General features: G+C 39.7%; 1 long non-coding RNA gene across 2 annotated transcripts in view; it reads right to left on the bottom strand.

Annotated features, from left to right (window-relative positions):
- The window catches only part of LOC129392246 (uncharacterized), a 53,253-nt gene extending 42,007 nt beyond the window's left edge, over positions 1-11,246 (bottom strand). For both annotated transcript variants that reach the window (XR_008617805.1, XR_008617804.1), the window contains exons 1-2: positions 11,151-11,246; positions 6,978-7,040 (exon numbers count right to left, since the gene is read on the bottom strand). This is a non-coding gene — a long non-coding RNA (uncharacterized lncRNA). The remainder of the gene's footprint in view (positions 1-6,977; positions 7,041-11,150) is intronic.
- Between the last annotated feature and the right edge of the window lie 3,333 nt (positions 11,247-14,579).

Below are 14,579 nucleotides of genomic sequence, written 5' to 3'. Positions count from 1 at the left end.
TTACAGCTCATCCAATTAATTGCCAAGCACATCTTCTGCTATACCATTAGGTGACAGGACTGGGGAATCCACTCTGCTAATTAAGAACTTCGGGCCTTGTGTTAGTTTCCCAGAGGACTCTTCAGGGTCCGTGGGTATGCATACATGGCCACATAAAGGTACACTTAATAAGAGATACTTCTATCATAGATCGTGAACAGGAGAGACTTCAGACATTTCTTCTCCACCCTATTAGGACTGGGTAATCTCTACAGCACAAGTCAGACTAGAAAATGCTGGACTCTTGGGCAGTTCCCAAGAGCCAACCCCTACTCCATCTCTTTTTTATGGTCAAATTGCCTTGCATAGTCCTACATGCCCTCTGGAGGAATTCACCCTCACTCTTTGCAGCAGGTCTCATTTCAAGACCTTAATATACTCTTAAGGAGGGTAAAAATCCTCATTTTCTCATATTCTTACATTAAAATGTAACTCCATCTTCCTCAATTTTCCTGTCTTTGAAGGAAGCATAATGTTACCTGCCATCTCAAAAAAGTGAAGTCTGAAGAATCTTTTTCCCAAAGCGAAAAATAGGAAAACCTCTTCAAATAGCCTAGCTCAGTGGTTCCAGACATCATTCCATTGACCAATGGCATCTGAATCACTTTTGAAATTTGCTAAAAATAGAGATTCCCAGGTCCCACTACAGAGCTACTGAATCAGAATGACCAAGGATGGAAGCCAAGTATTTGAGTTTTCAACAAGCTGGTGAGATCAATCTGCTTGTTTGAAAACCACTGGGCTCTGACTTCCTTTGGAGGGAAAATAACAAAGGCCCATTGTGTGATTTTGAAAAGGAAACCTTCTTCATCCATCACACACAGTACACACAATATCTTTCTCCCTTTTCTGTGCTTATTTTCTTTCTTTCGTGCCCCTTGCGTTGCTTCTATTTTAGATCCCATCATCTCAGTTATCAAGCTTAATTTCTTTCTTCCCAGGAAGCACTGTATAAAATTACTTTGGGATCTTATTAAAGTTGATGCTAATTAACCCAACCATATTTATTTTCACACTCAGATAATATGAGTAACCCATGAGAGACACTGAACTTTAGACACGAGGGAAGTTAAAATGCCTATGACGCAAATAGAGGCATTAGAAAAAGATTATTGGACAATTTAAAACTAACTGAATGCTACTTTTTCCTGTTACTGTAGCTGATGTTCCAACATAATAGTTTGTTTTTAATTAGTGGGAAAAGAGATGTTTGAAGACATTGCAGAAAACTGGTGCCATGGCAGCCAGAGTGGAACAAAGACAGCAAAACTTTCTAACGCAATCGAGATTTCATTCATCTGTAAAATGAGATGGTTTGTAGTGCAGGATCTCTTAACTCCCTTCTCAATCTAAACGGCCAGCAGTCCATGAATGTTCATAATCATTGAACAAAATCCTCAGCAACTTAGCAAGAACATGAGCATGTAAAATTACCAAAGTCACCTGTTACTCTTAGACCTGGAAGAAAGAGGTGGCTTTAATAAAGGAATCCAAGAAATATTTCTAGGACAAATAGGGTGGCCTGTTGCTCAGGTTTGCTCAGTACTGAGAGATTAACCAGGACATAGGATTTTAGTGCTAAAACCTGGACATTTGTAGCCAACCATGATGGTTGGTCATCCTAAAGCCAAAGGTTGAGTTCATGAGCTATAAATGAAAAATTTTACCTTGTAAATGTAATTAAGCTTTTGACACACTGAGAGGTGAAGATGGAGCTCCCCAGATTTTAGACAGGTGGCTGGGATATGATAAGTTATTTCTAATCTTCTGAGGTATCCCAACCATGATTAAAATAAAAATAGCATTTGAGCATAAAAGAACCTAAGGTATGATCTGAATAAAAAGCAACAGAGTACTTGAGAAGGAATGTAAACAACACCTTTATCAGAGAGGGATTTGGGGATTGTATTGTACATAGCACTGATATATACATGGCACTTCAAACTGAAGAGGCCATCAGGAAGTGAATTATTTAAAAAGAATCTAGTGCCTCCCAAACAGTTACAAAAACCTACAAATAAAACAGCAACTGACTTCTCACAGGGGTAAACATGGATATGTTTAGCAATTGAACCTATTTACCTGACTCCCCAGTGTGTATTTCTGACCCTCAGATATGCCTGCTCCATGGATTTAGGCAAGAACAAGGATCCATCCAGAGAACTTATAAAGAGATGGATTCATAACATTAAGGAATTATTTCATTTTGTGTTAGAGTTGATACAATAGACACCATGAGGTTAAAAATGTATGTTTGGGGAGAAAGGATCCTGGGAAGATGGTAGAATAGGAAGTGCCAGGAATCTGTCTTCCCACAGACAACAATCACACTAGCAGAATCTGTCTGATGTAACTATTTTGGGAACTCTGGAGTCTACTGAAGGCTTGCAACTTTCAGGGGAAGACTTGGACAGTAAATTGCAGTTGATTTCAGTCAGTTTCAGCTCTTACCACAGGAAATGAAAGACAAAAGAACTATAAGGTATACAGAAAACAAATAACAGATTGACAGAAGTTCTTCCTTATCAGTAATTACTTTAAATATAAATGGATTAAATTCTCCCATCAAAAGACAGAGATTGGCAGTAAGGAAAAAAAATACCATGATCCAACTATATGCTGTCTACAAAAGACTCACTTTATATTCAAAGACACTAAGAGATGGAAAGTGGAAGGATGGAAAAATACATTCCATGTAAATAGTAACGAAAAGAGAGCAGGATATTGCTATATTAATATCAGACAAAATAGAGTTTAAATCAAAATAGGTTTCTAATGGGTATAGAGTTTCAGTTTTGCAAGATGAAGAGAGTTCTGGAAATGGATGGTGGTGATGGTTGCACAACAATATGAAGGTACTTAATATCACTGACCTGTACACTTAAAAATGCTTAAGATGGTAAATTTTATGCTATGTGTATTTTACCAGAATAAAAAAACAATTTTAAGAAAAAAAATTGTTTGTATTTATACAATCTCCTAATTCAGAAAAGGACTCAGCTTTTTAGGAGGTGGTAATCATGTTTGCAGAGACAATAAGATAACCTCCATTATGATTTATTAAAACATGGTAAAGAAAAGATCTAATAGTAATAGCTTGTCCATATAACCAATGAGCTAGCTTTTTTCAACCCATTTTTTGACTGACTTCTCAGCTACATTTAACACAGCTTATCACTTCCTCTTTTTATATGAACAAAATATCAAACTTCTAAATATAAAAGTTTCTAAATCTAACTGTGTAATAGTGTCCTGAAAAGCCCTATTGGAGCCTGAGGCAAAAGGAGAATTCAGTAATTCTGACCTCATCTTTATTTAAAAGATTGATGTTTTAATCATCATGGACTTTCTGCATTAACTTGGTTTTTTTTCAAACACTGCATTAAAATATTATTTATCATAATTACTGGGGTTTTTGGCACCCCCCTTAAATTTTGTGTCCTGAGGTGAGCCCCAGCCCTGAAAGGACTCTTCCTGTCACTTCTGTGATATCACAGTTTGCTAGTTTTCCCCTCTCTTTCTGGCCTCTCCTTCTCAATCTTTTTTGCAGTTCTTCCTCTGTCCGTCATCTAAATGCCAATGTTCTTCAGGATTCTCATTAAGTCTTCTCTCCTTTCTCTATACATATAGTCTGGATTATCTCAGTTACTTCCACGTTCTACTGTTTCTCAAACTGTTTCCCCTTTGCTTTACCCTCAGTCATACTAGCAGCCACACTATATGGATAATTTAACCCTAATCTAAATCCAATCCTCTGCGTTTGGGGTCAATTTCCATTCTTGTGATGCATTTCTGGAGACGTACTTCCCACTCCCAATGATGTACTTCCTCTTGCCTTAATTAAATCTTTGTGCTCACCAAAAACCCTCTCCCCACCTCCCTCATGCCTGCCTCATACCCTAGGGTACAGGAAGGGAGATAAAGAAACAGAAACCCTCCAGCCCTCCATTTTATCCTTTCCTCCACTTCAACCTCCAATTGCTCAGCTCTGCCAAAATATCTCTCAACTTCACAACTTCATACACACTGTCTTCTCTATCTGGCATATTTCCTTACTTGCTAGCAAACTCTTACTTATCCTTCAGGTTTCAGCCCACATATCCCTTCCAGAGAGACCTCTGCCCTCTAGATTAGATAAGGTTCCCCTGCTATGTGTGCCTATAGGGCTCTGTACCTTCTCTTTCATATTTCTTATGTTTTATTGTAACTACTTGTCCCATTTCCTGTCTCCCCCACTAGACTATAAACCCCATGAAGGCGGAAGCCATGTCCATCTTGTTCATTATTATACATCCAGCTTTAACACACTGCTCAGGATTTATCAGCCACTCAGTAAGTAATTATGTAAGGAAAAGAGGGTAGTCGGAGAGAATCAAACACCATCTAAGCAGAACCAGTGCAATCAATGAGCAGTAGAGCAAATGAGCAAAAGGCAGCAGATGCAAAGATCACAGAATCCAGCCACTATTAGGAAGCAGCTAAGTAGAAGCTCCCAGTTTTTTCTAATCCTATACACATCTTTTCTGCTAAATAACCTGGACTCCTTGCCCTAGTACTATCTGTATAATAGGCACAGCACAACCCATTCGTTGGCTTGGTTGACCTGGGGCCTCTGAAATCTTGGCAGACACCTGCAAGGCCATCTGGCCTTTAGCATCCCTCCTGAAACTCATTTCTGCTCTTCTGTGATCAAATGCTCTGCCCATTGATCTTTTCCAGGTTGTAGGGTTTTACTTGCTGTTTGCTGGCTATTGCATCTCACCAAAGAGTAGTACAGAATGGCTTCACACAGCAGTAAGGAAGAGATTCAAGCTGGCCAGGTCGCAAAAGCTCACAGTGAAGCTTAGAATCCCTTCTTAACAAAGTTAGGTTTATAATGTGCTTCCAAAAAGATTATGCTGCTCAAACAGGAAGTTCATATTATACAGTGTGTGACTAACACATATGGTTTTACTGGTCAACAATTTGAAACAAGTTCAATTCCATAGACTAAAAAAAACCAAACCCTCAATTGCTTAACTTTTAGCCTGTTCATTGAAAACTGATGGGGTATATATAAAACAAAAGTCAACAGAGTCAAGCTAAGAAATGTAGAACTTGGCTCTGGAGGACTTCACTGAAGGCTGCAGAAGAAAGAGACTTTTCTCATCCCAGGAGAATGAAGACTGTCACATGAGCTGGACATAAGCACAAAACATCCAACTTCCTGTAATCCCCAAAAAAGTGCTAAATAAATAAATAAATAAACAACTAACAAAAAACACAGAAGAGAGAACTTCATTAACTTCACTGTGTGTGGTTAATACTCCCTATCAGCATGTCGCAATTTGTCAGAAGACACTCAGAGCTTCCCCGACGACACATAAGGGCTAAGACTCATATAGCTAATAAACCTTTCTAACTAGTTAGCATCATCTATAAAAATACTGCAGCCTTAAATATTATAAAATGGTAGAGCTGAATGTGAATCTCATTGAAAGCATTTTTTCTATATCACAATAAGCACGAGCTCTATTTATAATGTGATGCCAAAAACAGACAGACACTGCTTAATGTTTGGAAAAAGATCTTATATGTGCCACTCCACTGCAGAGGCTCTGCATAGTAAATATGAGTACATTTCCGTTCCATTTTTCCTGGGATCTTTCCCTCTGAACATCAATATGTAAGCCACAGGAGCTTGGAAGCAGGCAGGAGGACACATCTTGATTGATACTCTGACTGCTTCCCAAACTGCAAAGGATGACACTCCCTTGCAGCAGAGTCCTGCATTTTATTGCTATGTGCCCCACTCCTGGCTTTCCTTGCAAGGCCATATCCTCATATTTTCCTTCCAATTAGAAATTCATAAGGGAAATCTGTGTACCAAAAGGTATAATCTGGGATACATGTTAGATCTTTTCCCTCGCAGAGGACAGAGTTACCAGCCCCTTGAGATTTTTTTTTTTTTCAAGTCTAGCTGACATTTTGGTGCCAACAACAACTGCTGGTTAAATCAGCTAATCAGCCAAGATGAGGCCTTTTTTTCTCCTGCTTTTGTGACTTCTTTGTTTTATTTTTATTTTTATTTTTGAACATTTAAAGTTGCCAACAGGACTTCCTTAGTGGTGCAGTGGTTAAGAAACCGCCTACCAATGCAGGGCACACAGGTTCAATCCCTGGTCCAGGAAGATCCCACGTGCCGCGGAGCAACTAAGTCCACGTGCCACAACTGCCGAGCCCACATGCCCCAACTACTGAGCCTGCGTGCCCTAGGGCCTGCATGCTGCAACTACTGAGCCCGCGTGCTGCAACTACTGAAGCCTGCATGCCTAGAGCCTGTGCTCCGCAACAAGAGAAGCCACCACAATGAGAAGCCCGCGCACCGCAACGAAGAGTAGCCCCCTCTCGCCACAACTAGAGAAAGCCCACTCACAGCAGAAGACCCAACACAGCCAAAAAATAAAAATAAAGAATAAAGTTGCCAACAATTCCAAATGGTGTCTCATTATTTCTTTCCAATTTGTTTCCATGTGAAGATAAAAACTATTGTATCCAGACCAAATTATAATAGGATGCATAAATGACCCACCATAAGTCCTACAGATAGATATCCTCCTACAATGGTTTGAAAAGGAATTTTTTTACATCAAGTCACAAAAGGGAAAAATGCAACTCCATACTCCTTTATCACCTATATTCATCATCAACAACAAGAGCAAAGATTTATTGAGTACCCCCAAGTATCACAAGAGGAACTCTCGGAGTTTAAATTAGTAAAGCTAGACCTATGCAGTTTATCAATTCAGAACAAGGTCAGACATTTGCTTACAGAAACAAAAAGGTTTTCCTCTTCCTAGCCATTTATGATTTAAATCTTTTTTTTTTTTTTAAGTAAAGACAGGAAAGAGGTTAAAATGCAAAGCTGGTTTTTTTCCATACATAACTTTCTGACTTACAATAGGTCAAGCATCGGTGCTCAGGTTTACAGCCAGGAGAGGTTATGAAACAGGTATGGGTATCTGTAAAAAGAAAAATAACAATTATTTGATGAACCTTAAATGATATAAATTTTTCATTGAGAGTATGATACCTCATGATACCTAAATCCATACAAGAATCTCTTCATTCCTTCTCTTCTTGCCCCCCTTTCAGGTTCTATTTTTAGCATTCTATTTTTAGATTTCTGCACTCATTGCTGAGGTAATATGATGTGCAAATTTCCATTAACTGGCAAAATACTGAAAAATCAAAAGATTTCTTCCTAGAAACTATATAGAAAATTTGTCTCAGCAAATCTCTGCAAGAACTTCTATAAGGTTATCTACTCCTAATCTCTTACTGAGATTTGAAACACATAAATACAAATATTTCTTTCTAAATGTTTGTCAAAATGAAAAAGTCCCTATAAGAAAATGTGGGAAAATAGAATCCTATTGAATTATAGAAAAATAGAAATCTATTGGAATTCATCAACCATAAGGACTTGAATTCTCTTAAAAAAAAAAACAACAACTCATACTTAAAATAAGTTTTAGTGTAGAATTTGTGGCCAGATGTACCTTACTTAACCAGCAGACTGCTGGTTCTTGTTTATGTGTTTACGTGATCTTGTATCTTGTCCCTTAATGAAAAATCATCTTTATATTGTCTTACTGAGTAGTTCTACATATAGTCCACGTATGGTTCTCAAAGATTTAATAGTTATTGTATAAATGCAATAAATTTTTTTCATGTTATTTTAGTTGTTATTACAAACATTATCATATGTGGGAGAGGAAAGTCTGCATAATGTATGCAGTTTTGGAAAATGGGTGCAAAACTAGTGTTAGAAGCCAGGTCCTGACAGAGACATGAAGTATTTCCCAAAGCCCATAACTCTTTGTTTTCTGTCCCTGTGAAAGAAATGAAATTTTCAGAATGCCCATAGAATAAAGAGAATACGAATTCAGACTGTGAAAGGACATTGCTGATTACTTGAGAGTTTGGGACTTAACCAACACACCCACCCTCAGCTCATCCTCAGGATTAGCGCATCACCGTTTAAAATACTTCCACATAGGGCTTCCCTGGTGGCGCAGTGGTTGCGAGTCCGCCTGCCGATGCAGGGGACACAGGTTCGTGCCCTGGTCCGGGAAGTTCCCACATGCCGCGGAGCGGCTGGGCCCGTGAGCCATGGCCGCTGAGCCTGTGCGTCCGGAGCCTGTGCTCCGCAGCGGGAGAGGCCACAACAGTGAGAGGCCTGCGTACCACAAAAAAAATAAAAAATAAAATAAAATAAAATAAAATACTTCCACAATGAACAGTCTTCTGTGTGAATTCTCCTTGTGTTCAAGTATTTGTTATTACTTTCTTCTTTGTCTCTGACTATAATAATCACAGTCACTGTTTTGTCTTAATAGAGCCACTTGAAATAACCAATCTCTGAGTAACCCCTACTAATTATTTGAGACTTGGGAAGAAAGAGCCATTCTGAAGAGGTTCCCATTCTACCTTTAGCCTTCGCATTTTTCCCAGAAAAGAGTAAACCGTGTCTCTTTCAATAGCATCTGTGTGTGTTTGGCCGAATAATGCCTCAAGGAGCAATGCTACAGCATAGGAGTTATGAGAATGAAGCCAGAGTCACTGAAATCCCTCAAGCCACAAAGTATTCTCCCTGAACTTGATGGCCTGTCACTATCTTTATCTGCATATATACATGTTTATTTTCCAATAAAAATTTTCATTTAGAGGTAGGTTTAAATAGAGAGTTGAATAGGTTCATGGAAGCCTCAGATAAGTTAAAACATACATATGAGAAAACTACTTTAAATTATATTTAATGTAGTGGAGTTATTGAAGTTACTTTTATAGAATATATTTCAACACAATCTTTCCTGAAAAGGATATTGAACTGTTTTAATTAATATAGAATTGAATTCTATATTAATAGAATTCATATAGAATTTTCAGCACATCAAAAAGCCCATCTTGCCTTTAAAGCATGTTAGAGAATCTTCCATATAAGCTTAAGGTTATAAGAGCTTTATACCAACTCCCTCCTCAGTCCTCCTTGACCACACATAAATACACACACACACACACACACACACACACACACACACACTCACACACACACAGAGCTCCAGGGAAGAGGCAGAGTTAGATCCCCATATAGACTCCACTGCCAAAATAGAGGTTTCTGCATTCAAGTAAGCTAATAACCATTACTCATAACAAAGATGAACAGAATACTTACTCTGAGCCAGGCACTGCACTACAGCCTTATATGAATTCTTTCATTTAATGCTCAAAACAACTCTACAAGCTATTCATGATTTGAGGTTTAGAGAGTTTTTGTAGGTTTAGAGAGAATTGCCAAGTTCACATGGCCAAGGAAGAGTGGAGCTAGAATTCAAACTTGGGCTGTCTTACCCCAGAGGCCCATGCTTTTGCTGTCCCAGTCACAGCATTTTTAGCAACCTCATATAAACCCATGGAGCACCTTTAAGTCACCATTTCAGAGCTTAAAACTTTGTACTCCTTTCTTGTCCTTAAGTTGCCATGTTTTTTAGTTCAAATGTCAATTTACTTCCTTCAACACTGGAGCCAAGTAAGCCAAGAAGGCTTCTAGAATTGAGCCAATGATTAGAATCAGGAAGTAATAATGAAATTTTTAGGCTGTAATAAGGCAACAGTTGGAAGCGTGGGAAAGAAGGGAGCTTCTTTTCCAAAGTAGCTAATTGTCTTATCAACTGAGAAATGGATATATCAAGTTGTGGTATATTCTCAAATAGTAGTTAAAACAAAGGAATTATATCTAATGTAGCAACATGGAAAAAATCTGGAAAAACTTAAGCTTGAATGAAGAAATCAAGTTGGAATATGTTATGTACTGAATAATATTATACCTTTAATTCTTAAACCCATAAAATAACATTATATATTGATATGGACACACACATGTAAACAAAATACATAAAACACTGATGGGAAGGGGAAAAAAATCTACCTTGGGAATGGTTACTTCTGGGGAACTTAGGGAGTTACCGGCTAGGAAGTAAATAGAGGACTTTGACTATATCTGTAATGTATTTACTTCAAAATGTCTGAGACAAAGATGGCAAAATGTAAAAATTTGTTAAATGTAAGAGGTGATTACATGGTATCTGTTATATTTGTTTCTATAAATTCCTGAATATGTGAGAGTTTGTTATTTCAACATAATTTTCTGAATGTTTGAAATAGTTTATCATTTCAACTGCACAACTGAGGTGGGAAAAGTTATGAGAAATAGATAATTATGTATTGTGAGATGGGGAACGTATTGATATATACTTTACGCTCTCTTCTGAGGAAAGAGAAAGAAGGTCATGGGAAAGAGATTGACCAGCCACTGTTGAATGCAAGGAGCATGGAGCAGTTTGGTGGCCATCTGAGCACGCAGTTTGGGGAGGAGGAAGATGTCAAAGTAGTGGTTAGATAGAACACGGGAGGAGAAAGGGGGATGAGAGAATATAGTGCTCTGTTGAGGGTGGGGTGGGGGGAGTCTATGTAAATGAAATGTTTGAAACCTGAACTATAACTGACTGCAAATGCAGACTCCTGGCTGGGCTGGAGCTGAGACTCAGACACACCCAAGTTAGGGAGAATAAGAGGACACCCAGCACCCTTTTTCCCTCCTGCAGACACAGAATTTACTGAAATAAACTGGATTACTTGAGACTGTGGATCTGCCTGGGGAAATAATTAAATCCTGACCCCAGTTAGGTTTCACACATACACAACTATGTCTGTTTAATTGAGGGAAACTCAAGTAAAATCAGAAATTACAAGAGACAACAGAAAACTTACCAAAGGGAGCTAAGTGTCTGGTGCAGTAAATTCAGCAAAAGAACCCAGTGGAGGGCAGAGAATTTAGCAGCTCAGAGCAGAACCCAAGAGGAAACAGGCATTCCAGCAGCATGTTCGAGCCCTGTACCTATGAATTAACAGCTGTCTCACAACTTAGAAACTTTGGGGCACAAGCCTTTGTACCATTCCCAAAACTGAAGAAAGAAACACTCTGTTTCATTCTCAAAAACAAAATTGGTGAAGCTATTAGCAAAGATCCCAAATGAGAAGGTGTTGGTGGCAGCAAAGTCCCAGCTTACCAGGCTCAAAGGCAGCTGCAACATCAGAGTTCCAACCAGATTACTTCCAGGTGGAAGTTCTGGCTGCAGCAGGAGCAATGAAGTTCAACTCAGAAGACAGCACTATTTATCTAACTCATTGTGTTTTAAGCCTCACCAAGCCTGTTCTAGAACTCTTTGTCTTCACCGTGAACACAGAGCAAGGAAGCATTCTTTCTCTGACTGTGCAAAAGCTCCATTGGCTGACGTGCCTGAGACAAGGGCCACACCAAGGCAGTGATGGCAGCATTGTGGCAGGCTGGCACCAACCAGGCGGCCCTTCCCAATGAGGTGGCCCTTCGCTGGGATCTGCAGCTAGACTGCAGTAGCAACGGCAGAGTTCCAGTTTTCGCAGCTGTGGCAATTCAGTTTAGGAAGCCCCAGAAGTGAGCTCTAGCCCGGACTCAGCATGGATAAAGGAAAAGCATCTTGTGGGGGAGTTTCCACAAATAAATGGAGGAGGGGGACTCCACACAAAACATAATGGGTAGGTGAGGTGTAGAGGAAGTGAGATGTGAATGTTTTCGTGCTCCTAAGGTGGGAAAGGCTGAGATGTTCAAGTTACCTTAACTTGCTGCTTGAAAGACGGAACGTTTATGAAAGTCTTTGTGCTTCAGAGGGAAAAAACCATAATAAAATAAAACAAAACACAAGTTTGAATTAGATCATTCTTTGCAATGTTTTTGCATCCCTCTAAGATATGAAATCTTCTAAGAGGATTTTTTTGGTTAAGCAAACAAGGAATGGGAAGGGGGGAGGAAAAGAAAGAAGAAACTGCAAATGATCAAATGTATCCACTTACAATACGTTATGATGACAATCTCTTCAATTGTAAACAATGAAAAACATGTAATACTTGAGCCTGTTTTAAATGAAACTTGGTGTAATAGCTAGAATTTTAGCCTGAAGCCTGATGGTATAAGGGGAGAGGTGACAGCACCCCTGCAGCAGGGATGACAGAAGACAGAAATCCAGGTGAAATGAGGAGGGGCTGAGCCATAACAGTGACCACAGAGCTGCCTCCAAAGATAAAAAGCCTCCCAACGCACCCCCAAACATTTAAAAGCCCGTAACACAAGCCATCCTCAATTTACAAAGCATTTAAATATACAAAGAAAGGAAAAATTATGGAAGTGAGAAAGGCAGTAGAAGTAGAAACATCAGAGATAATTCTGATGCAGTGTTGAGCATTGTCCAGAAACATGGGTGGAAAGGGAAGCTAGTCATCCTCTTAAATGTGTCCTACGTGGAGAAGCATTTTAGCCAATTGGCTTGTTCAAAGTGCAGGTACCCTTACTCACCCAGCACTTTGCCCATATCAGGAATCAGGCTGGCTTCCCTGAGAGATACCCCTCTGGCTTAAGCGGTTCCATCAGCTGCTGTCTTAGAAGGGAGCGTGCACACTGACCCTAGCAGGCCCAGCCCAGCCTCCTTAAGAGGGCAGACGGGACACATGTGAGCTGTCTCTACCTTCCTGAGTCTTACACAGGTATAAATACACAAGCGTCACAGCAAAGGATCACATGGGGACCAGGAGAGGCGCACGCATGCTGAACTCCTGCTGTCAAGGTAACAACTACCTTCAATTCCTGGCAACAGGATCCTTCCGGACCTGCTGTCAGAGAAACTAAGGGATTAGCCAGGCTTCTCCCTCTAGGGAGGTCACTGCCCTCAAGAGGGCAGATCAATATATTAATCCCCCCAGAGAAGACTGTCAGCATTGCTCAGCTGTGTGGGACACAGCCCATAGCCCTTACACTTCACAGCTTCTTACTGCTTCCAATACAGACTTAGTACCCACAGAGGAGTCTATCTCCAGATAGTGACATACGATGGCTTGTTGGCATCCTGGTCTCTGTGGAAAATGGTCCATCATCAAATCACAGCAATTCCTTTTGGTGAAATTCAAATCTTATCATAATGGGACTTGAGGATTTGATGATAGCTGGAGATCATTCTGGCTACGGAATCTTTAAAGAAATAGCATGCCTGAAATTCAAAGCACAAAAGGACATACCACTTCTACAGCCATAGGTGTTTTAACACATTGCATATGTGTACATGTTTTCCCTGCCTTGACCAAATAATAGGTCTGGAATAGGAATGCATAGCAATTATAAGACCCCAAAGCCCCCTCCTCTCCCCAGGAGGTGTCTCGAGAGCAATAATATCAGAGTTCTCTCAGCAACAAACAACTGATACCACTTTCCTGCAATCCTGCCTCCCTGAGATGACTGCCAAGGCCTCTGAGAGTTTTACCTCTGCCATAGAAGCACCCTAAAGCTCACAAAGAACAAACATTACGTCACAATTCCACCAAAGTAGAGAATAGCTCTTCATGACTTCGTTCTTACAGATCCCAAAACAGCAATGCTTTGTTCCTCCAATGTTCCCAAGATTTTCATGAAAAAAATCTCTTTGACGTGTTACTCGCAGGCCCTCCCTAGCACTCAGACAGGGATCCGTGGGAAATGGACAGAGTATGAGCTTAGTGAAGAATCCTCAACGTGCCCCCAAATTATCCCACCCCCACCAACCCTAGGCTGCCGCCAGCCCTTATTCCTTTAGGTTGATTTATTGCCGAGCAGGCTGCTCAGGCCACTTTGTAGATAGACTCCTAGAGACCTTGCAAATTTAAGGAAGCCTGAGACACAGATCTCCCAGAATGATCAAACCTGGGATAAACACAGTTAAGGTGACTTTATTTATGACCATGTACATCATTCTCTCAAGGAACATGACTTCCTCACAATGGAAGACAAAACTATCATTAAATAAGAGAGAAGGGCTTCAACTAAGCAAGAGCAAAGATTCTGCACATGTCCATATTTACATACCCAAGAGAGGACTGGAGTCCTGAGGAAAATCAGAGTCAGAAAGCTCATAGCTTGAAAAATTCTTCTTTGGGTGACCTCTCTAACCAAGGATCAAGGCTCTTCTATTGTCAGACACATAGAATCAAGGGGATGTCTGAAAACTGTCTCTCTTAATCACAATTTCCTCAACTGTGAATATCAAGGGACATTAACGTCTGAGAATCTGAGAGCTACAGTCTTCCCCCCAGAAAAACAAACACAAACACTTCTATACAAAATTTTGCACATAATTTTGGGAGGATAAGTTTCACAGATCTTAAAATTCAGGTTAAGGAACCCCGAACTACATGATTTCTGAGATTTCTTCCAACTCTAAGATGAGTTTATGGAAGTTCTGATTAAACTTGACAGATTAAACAATCTCATTTTTCTCTACTCCCTCCTAAAAACTTACCAGAAAAATGAAAACAACCAGAAAAATAATAAAAGGTGAGGAGACGTTAACAAAATAACAGAAAGTTGAAAGTAGATGGACAAGTCAAACTGACTTAGCTGAGCAGAGATTTAAGCAGCTGCACAGAAACCATTCAATTCA

The sequence above is a fragment of the Physeter macrocephalus genome, chromosome 7, assembly GCF_002837175.3.
Source record: "Physeter macrocephalus isolate SW-GA chromosome 7, ASM283717v5, whole genome shotgun sequence".
NCBI lineage: Eukaryota > Metazoa > Chordata > Mammalia > Artiodactyla > Physeteridae > Physeter > Physeter macrocephalus.
This window is presented reverse-complemented; position numbering and strand designations above follow the sequence as displayed.